The following is a 9,093-nucleotide window of genomic DNA, read 5'->3' as shown; positions in this document are numbered from 1 at the left end:
GGCTGGAGAGGAGTCCATAGAACACAGAAAGACCACCTACCTACCTGCCTGCGGTGAGTGAGTGAAACTGCAGGATACAGTACCGCTCACACTCGTGTAGTCTCCATCTCTCCTCCTCGCAAATCTCCTGAAGCACCAGACTGTAGGTCCTCCCTTGGGACTGAGTACAAAAGCACCACCCTCCAACCCTGGCTCCCTATCCCAACCTATCCTCCCTATCCCTACCCTGGCTCCCTCCTCTCCCTATCCCAACGCGGGCCCGGGCAACTCGGTTGGTCCTCAAGTATTTTAATTACAAATTGGAGGTGCATAACATTGTGAATCAAAAAAAGACGGGTGAAACAAACTTCTATTGAACTTTTTCGCAATGTTTTTAAGCTACCCTCTCACGCTGACGTAAACCCGAGCTGCCTCGTCCCTCCCTGTCGTGCTGGCCTAATCTCATTTTTCCCTGTCTTCGTTCCCTTTTCTTTTACGTCCAGGAATATCTTTTCAGCATCATTGAATGCTTGCCTCGGTGTGCTTCACACCATGACAACATATATATATATATATATATATATATATATATATATATATATATATATATATATATATATATATATATATATATATATATATATATATATATATATATATATATATATATATATATATATATATTTACTCATTATTTGCTTATCACCTATATTAATTTTACAAGCACGTCTCCAATTCATTCAATCTTTTAGGATTATTGTTTCACACTATTTGACCGTTTTACGAGTCACCCGGAAAGGGTTATCAACTTATCACGTTCGAACTTCAAACTTCCATGCCATTAAAAAAGGAAGTCCTTATGTAATCTACTAGTCCCCGACTGCAAAGCCGCAATGAGCCGGCGAAGCCAAAGCCCCTTGCCACTAATTTACCCATCACTGTGGCATCAGTAGCTTAGGTAGTTGGTATTAGGTAGGTGTAGTAGGTACCGTACCTAGTTGAAAATGACACCATTTACATTGTGCATGAGATTAAAATTTATAAAATTTCCTTCTTCATTAATTCGGTGAATTCCGTCTCAACCTCGGATATTTCCGGCCATGAAAAACTATCCCCTACGGCCACGAGATTTCGAAAAAAGAATTCTTCGTCATTTTTAGAATATTTGACGCCGTTTTCAGCCTCGGAAACACGGTATCCGGGAACAAGCTTTTTGGAAATATTTTTTCTAATACTCCACTCATTGGTTGTGATGTTTGGTGACGATTTCCATTGAAGATAACCAGGGCCCACGCGCGCCCGGCCAACGAGCTTGCTCTTGAAGTATTTGAATGACAAATTAGAGGTGCATAACATTGTGAATCAATAAAAGACGGGTGAAAGAAACTCCTATTGAACTTTTTCCCAATTTTTTTTTGCCATTCTACCGCATCCGGAAGAAGGCGGCCTCCATTGAGCGATTTGCTGCGTCAAAGCTTCCAAATTCTCAAAGGATCCACCAAAATGTGCCTTTTCAACATAACACGTACGCGTTCATTCACAACACCGCCCTCGCCGGCTATTACGAATAAATGATTACAAATATTTTTTTTCCCAATCTGTCATCTTCGACTTTCCTATAATAAATCACCTTACCCCTTCGACGCCAAACTGGGTAATGTTTTTTTTACCCGGCATGCTTTTTGTTTTCCTCAAACTTTATCAAAACATTTATATGCATGACCTTCCATGTATCCTTCAAATAAAGGTTAATACATATTCCTGTGGGCGTTTTTTTTGGTTTTTTTTTCCTACCACGATTGCTCTTATAGTTAATCCAAATGTTTTACCTTCATCCAGGAGTCCTTCCTTTTAGACCCGTACTAAAAATGATTTCTTAACACTATAACAATACATTTTTACGCATGACCTTTCATATATGCTAACAAGAAAGTATAATGAATATTCCTGTGTCTCTTATTTTATTTTTCTTTCACCATCGCTGCAAAATAGCACTTCACTGTTCAACTTCCCATCCCAACTTGGGTCTCTTTATAGGAGATAAATAATGACCACCCAGCGAACCACCCTCATTTGCCTACTCTCTTGGTTTGAGCTCTCAATAATTCATACCCTAACTTTCATACCTCGATGAATGACCCTTTATCGGACCGCCCCTCGGCCATGAAATGCTGCATACAAACGACCGACTACCGCACCACTGCTTTTCAGTCCAAGCAACAGGTGCTTTACTATAACCCAATCAAACACGCCCGTCAACAGCACCTTCCACGAGATTAATATGGGCTGAAAGTTTTCTGCCCTTGTGACCAAGACAACTGAAAGTCGACATGGAATTTAATGCACAGGGACGCAGCCTCCTCAAGCTGTGCACAAGAATGTGTCACACAATATCCTCACGACATTGTACGCTGATTCTAATAGGTACAGTAACAAATGCTACGATGGACAAATTTTCCACGACTGTGGCATTGCACCCAAACCTGCTTATCAAGGGACTCAATTACAGGCACACTCACAAAAAGAAAAAGAAAAAACAACAACACCAAAGAAACACACCTCACATCCCACCGATGATGACAGCCAATAAGCAATGACACCTGTACTTTATAGTTTATAGTTTATAGTTTATAGTTTATTTTCATTCAGAAACTTCAGGTTCCTTGGCATGTTTGACATTTTACCAATGCCGTATATTCAAAGAATACACCTCAAACAATGTAAAGAAATAATTACATTTACTTATGATTTTCCTTTTTTGCAACAATAAAAACCTCACAACTCACTCTCAAAAAGAACGCGCTTCTGAATGCAAAAGTTCATTTTACTACAACTTGTAAGACAAATCTAGTGCATAGTGATTTATATGAAAAACACAATCACCATCAAGTTATCCCTCTGTTTTGAAAAAGTACCCACATTATGAACTTACAACTTCGCTGACTTGTTCAAAGTTACAACTTTAATAAAAACAGACATTTACGTCCATGCCCCAAATTCACAGATCCTAATGTACAAGCGAAAACGTTCAAACTTTCAAAGTCAAACAGTGACACAGGAAAACATTGACAGAGTCCAAATGTCCCGAAAAGACTCCAATATCACTTCGACTATATTGAACAACGCCTTGATTTACCAGCAATTTCCTTTCAAAACTCTTTTTGGATGCTAGCCATGATGCTTCTTTGCTCCCTCAACGATATGAATGAAGCTCGTCAATGCCAAACCGGAAATGATATTTCTCTCCTAGACAGATAACGTGCCACATATACGGTGCACCAAAGCATCCTGTTCACCAAAGTCGTCTCCTCTTAACATATCCATGCGAACCTCGACGCATGCCTTGTGCACTTGGTCTCTTGTCGCAAAGAGGATTTTTGTCTCAAGTCGCTTTCCTCTTCAGCCTGCACTTCCTCAAAGCAGTGATCTCGGCCGGGTGCTTTTTCGGGTGTTCAACGATAATCTCTGCGACTCTCTCAAAAATCCGCTCTATGTGTTGGCCGATGACTCTGACCAATCTCTCATGCACCGTACCTCATCGCTCAAACCGGCAGCCACTGATGCTGCTGCATCAGTTCAAAAATGGGTGCCAATCCTTTTTTATTATTCACATCATCACAGCAAGCAACAAGCGGACTACTAACAGGTGAGCCGCAACTATAAGGGCCTCCTATTCGGCCTACTGCCTTCGTGCAGTACTTGGGCGACGCCTTGACATTCTTACGATGCTCAAAATGACCTCCAGCAAGGCGCGGGATACCTGCAAGCAATTGGTTTCGACAGAGCTGTCGGCAGAAGCCACAGAACCCCTGGAAATGCGGGGTTCCACTCTCCCCCTGCTCCAGTTGAAACACATATTCAGTTACAGGCGGGTAACCTTTAAACTGTACCTCTAATTCAACGGCGCAAAGAGTGGGGTTATTCAAAGTGAATATCCACGCCCAACAAGGGCCGTGGTGGGCGTGCTTTGCCTGAACGGCAACTCTTAGTTGCGCCATATTAGATCTAGAGATTATTTGGCCGTCCAAAAGGGCCAAAGGCTAATTCCTTACCGGCTTATCAATGAGCTGTACGCGATGGTCGATTCTTCTCTGTACTGCTGCGATGTCCAGAGTGGGATACCATTCCTCCGCGACTTTATTTGACGTCATTATCACCAGGGCGGAGGCAAAAACTACAGTTGATCCCTTTATCTCCAATCTCAACAGCTAACGGTCTAACAGCTGCAAAGCTGCAACAATGCCGTATATGGCATATCGCTTTCTCCATCGAATTCGTCCATGACTACAATGTGCTGACCCAAGTACCCGTCCCACCAACGCCCTGCTGCTTTGAAGTAGTACCTTCAACTTTGCTTCGCAAGTTCAAATGCCATTTTGCTTTTTCCAACTCCTGTTGGGCCTATTAACGCCAAACATGTCGTCTTGAAATCCCTTTCTGTCGCATTCATGTCGTATAGATGCAACAATTGTCTGTACTTCCTTATATACAATAAAGGATGCTGCTGCATCAGTTCAAAAATGGGTGCCAATCCTTTTTTATTATTCACATCATCACAGCAAGCAACAAGCGGACTACTAACAGGTGAGCCGCAACTATAAGGGCCTCCTATTCGGCCTACTGCCTTCGTGCAGTACTTTGGCAAGTCCTTGACATTCTTACGATGCTCAAAATGAACTCCAGCAAGGCGCGAGATAGCTGCAAGCAACTGCTTTCGACAGAGCTGTCGGCAGAAGCGACAGAACCCCTGCAAATGCGGGGTTCCACTCTCCCCCTCCTCCAGTTGAAACACATATTCAGGTACACGCGGGTAAGCTTTAAACTGTACCTCTAATTCAACGGCGGGAAAAGTGGGGTTATTCAAAGTGAATATCCACACCCTGCAAGGGCCGTGGTGGGCGTGGTTTGCTTTAACGGCAACTCCTAGTTGCGCCGTATTAGATCTACACATTATTTGGCCGTCCAAAAGGGCCAAAGCCTATAGTAATACATAAGGCTCTGCCTTCGCTGACGCGTATAGCCTTTGGGCGGGGATACTACACCTGGAAAAACCCTAACGATACAATACTCCATCCCTGACGCTAGGCTCGCTCGCTTCGCTCACTCCGATATGATACAATACAATACAATACAATGGTGATGCGAAAACGTTTTGGGTTAAGGGAGAACATCTGCAATCGGTAATTGGGATTAATTCTCCGTATTCCCAAAAACCAGGTTCGACGATCGTCTACTTCCCGTTCTAGGGTGGCAAGCGGTATGGTTATCGGAAGAAGTGCAGTCCCAGACGGAGGACTTTCAGGCCACGGCGCAGCTTCCGCAGAGGCCTACGGGGAAGAAAGAGCACAAGCAGATTCAGCAAAAAGACTCTCATCGTCACGATGGAGCATACAATGAAACCAGAAGACTTCAAAGAGGGCAAATTGACACTGTACATAAACAAAGAGGGCCATTGCCGTACTGCCCCGATCCTTCAGCAAACCAGTGCGAGACAATACGACGATTATAACCCCGAACTAAAGGAACTGTTTGCCTCCCATGTTGTCTATACTATCGAGTGCTTTAAAATCGCCATTGAATCCTATTCCTCCGGGGCACAGACAAAATCACAGACTGTTCAAACAAGTGCAACATCCCTTGCAATGTCGACAAATGTCACACTATCACGATGTCTTTCCAAAAAGACGATCCGGCCAAACGCACCATCGTCGACTTTGTCAACAATCGTCTAAAAAAAACTTGTGTTAGAGTACTCAAGACTTTCGTTTCCAAATGTGCCATGATATTTCCTTGCAAAACCACATGACCAAACCGGCCGGCTAAACCGTTCCCCAAATGTCTATCTTCCATCGTGCAAACTCCTTCGTTGGCACACCCGACATCCTGAACACACAAAATTCAATTTCGTGCCAACCTCAATGGAATACCGACTGCTCTACCGGCAGGGCTGCTACTCCTGCCAACAGGTACCTCGGCTTTACACTCTTGAAAAGCAAACTTTCAAAAATTAATTGTGATGTCTTCAAATGAAACCGACGCTGATGACCTTTCGTTCCCTCGCCACACACGACTTCTTGGTCCTTGTTAGGTTCCACACACTCCTGTGAAGCCTACCTACAACAGGTGTATGTCTCCACAAATATTCCTTCACACCACACAACATGTACCAGCAACATTGCCTGAATGTTGAAACGACCAGAATCAAGATTCTCTACTCACATTCACCCTTTCGTTCCTCTTTTCCGTCCCCCCCTCGCAAATACATTCCATCACTACGTTCACACTAACATTGCCACCCTTTGCATCCTTGCCACTTCGTACCCTTCCTTCCGTCCATGGTACACTGAATCTTGTGGTCAGGCACTTGCCCTGAAACAACTTCCCTTTGCCTCTCACAAAACAAATCCAACTGAAGGCAATCTCAGTTCCTTCCACCAAGCTCGGAACAACTATGTGTCTACCCTCAGCAATCCCACGAAGCACTCACGATCTCTCCACACTCAATAATGAACGAGCAAACCTGTCTCCTTCCTCCAAATGCTGCTGACGTCTGGTCAAATGGGTTTCTCTTATTTCTTCCCCCACCGCCATCCCCTCCCTTACCTCAAATGCCTACACCGTTGACACCGCACATGACAAAGCTGAATGCCTCAGCTCTTTATTTGCCTCGAAATCTTACGTCCCAAACCCATCTCTCTCTCTCTCTCTCTCTTCGCTCTCTTCCCCAGTCGAACCCAACTGCTCCTCACTCTGTCTCCTTCTCCCCTGACAAGATAGACAAGCTTCTATCAAAACTCGACTCTCATTCTCTAACTAAAAGAGACGACATCAACCCAGGCATCTTAAATCCCTGCTCTGGCGCTCCGTTTCACCCTCCCTCTGTTCTGTTCACCCTCTTTTGCTCAACATCATCTACCAGCCAAACCTCACACTCTTACTATGTCTCTCTGAAAAGACCAACGCAAAAAAACCCTTCCATATACTTTCTCAACAATCCCCTCGAAAAAGTTATATCCCTCAAGCTTTTAAGTCTCACTATCTGCCATGATCTTTCTTGGTAAAACCCCATTTCCAACCTGCCCTCCAAAGCGTCCACGACTACGCATCCTTCATCGTGTGAAGTCCTTCCTGGGCACACCTGCCCTACTCACCACATAAAAGCCTTTCATCCACAGCTCCATACAATACTGTTCCCCCCTCTGTACCGATGCTCCGGCCTCACACCCACCTCCGATCCACGCTCTTCACACCAAAGCTTTCACAATCATTACAATGGCCTGCAATGAAACTAACTCCAAGGGCCTTTCACTCACTCACCGCAGCCAGGTTTATGGTCTTTCTGTCTTCCGCCGACTCCTCTCCGGCCTTACTCCCCCAACTCTCTCTGTCCTCTGTCCGCCTAATACTCCTACAGGTCGCACAACATCTGCCAGCAACCCTCTTATCGTTAAACTACCAAAATCTAGGCTCTCTGCTCACCTTCACTCTTCCAATCCCCTTTTGTCCCACCTCTGGAACAAACTCCCCCCCACTCCCTTCAATCCCACTCCTCCCTCAAGGTGTTTAAAACAACTGTTCACCACCATCTCTCATGTCATCTCACCTTATCTTATCTCCTTATCTTCCCCCATCCAAAACCTTGCTCTTTTCTACCCCGACTACTTCACCGGCAATACACTTTTTTTGAAATTCAAAACTTCTTTCCTGAAAGTCCTTGCAGTGTTCGTATATTTCATACCACTGCCACCTCCCCCCCCCAACAATACTCCCTCTCCCACATTTCTCTCCATATCAGTGCTCTCAAATGTGTTGTTTGTGTCTTTGCCCCTCTCTCCCCATCTTGTCTACCGCTCCCCTTATTTTGTGTTTTATGTGCCGCTCTGACTTTCTCATTAATGTTACCTCTTTCGCGACCCTCGATCTTCGCTCTAAAATGAACCAAAAATTGAACCCTAACCCTAACCCTAACCCTAACCCTAACCCTAACCCTAACCCTAACCCTAACCCTAACCCTAACAACCCTAACCCTAACCCTAACCCTAACCCTAACCCTAACCCTAAACAACCCTAACCCTAACCCTAACCCGAACCCGAACCCCGACCCGAACCCGAACCCCAACTTAATTAATTATTTATTTATTTAGTTTGTTTGTTATTTACTTTTTTACTTTTTTCCTTTTTTAGTTATTTAGTTATTTAGTTATTTAGTTATTTACGTATTTACGTATTTACTTATTTCGTTATTTACGTATTTAGTTAGTTAGTTAGTTAGTTAGTTAGTTTGTTCGTTTGTTCCTTTGTTCGTTACTGAGTGACTTATTGACTTATTGACTTATTGACTTTGTGAATTTGTGACCTTGTGACTGTGACTGTGACTGTGACTGTTTGTTTGTTTGTTTGTTTGTTTGTTTGTTTGTTTGTTTGTTTGTGTTTCTTTGTTTGTTTGTTTCTTTGTTTGTTTGTTTGTTTGTTTGTTTGTTTGTTTGTTTGTGTTTCTTTGTTTGTTTGTTTCTTTGTTTGTTTGTTTGTTTCTTTGTTTGTTCGTTTGTTTCTTTGTTTGTTCGTTATTTAGTTATTTAGTTATTTCGTTATTTAGTTATTTACGTATTTACGTATTTACTTATTTAGTTAGTTAGTTTGTTTGTTTGTGACTTTGTGTGTTTGTGACTTTGTGAGTTTATGACTTGGTGCCTTTGTGACGTAGTGTGTTTGTGACTTGGTAAGTTTGTTGCGTTTGGACGTTGTTGCGTTTCTGCGTTTTTCACTCCTATTTCTTTATTGAATGATTTCCTAATTTACTTACTTATTTACTTACCTACTTTGATATATATTTATATATTTTAAACTAAAAGTAAAACTGACACTGAAACTAAGACTAAGACTAACACCGACACTACAACACCAATACTACAACACCAAAACGATGACACACTAACACCAAGACAAACAACAAGATCAACACGAACAAGAACACCGACAACAAACACCGACACCGAGACCGACACCGCCAACTGATACCAAGACTATGACCAAAACCCTAACCCGACATGAACATCAACACCAACACCAACACCGACACCGACACCGACAGCGACCAACACTTACACTACAATC

This window comes from Myxine glutinosa, unplaced genomic scaffold, assembly GCF_964187855.1.
Source record: "Myxine glutinosa unplaced genomic scaffold, kmMyxGlut1.1 SCAFFOLD_390, whole genome shotgun sequence".
Taxonomy (NCBI): Eukaryota; Metazoa; Chordata; class Myxini; order Myxiniformes; family Myxinidae; genus Myxine; species Myxine glutinosa.
Note: the sequence above shows the minus strand (reverse complement) of the source record.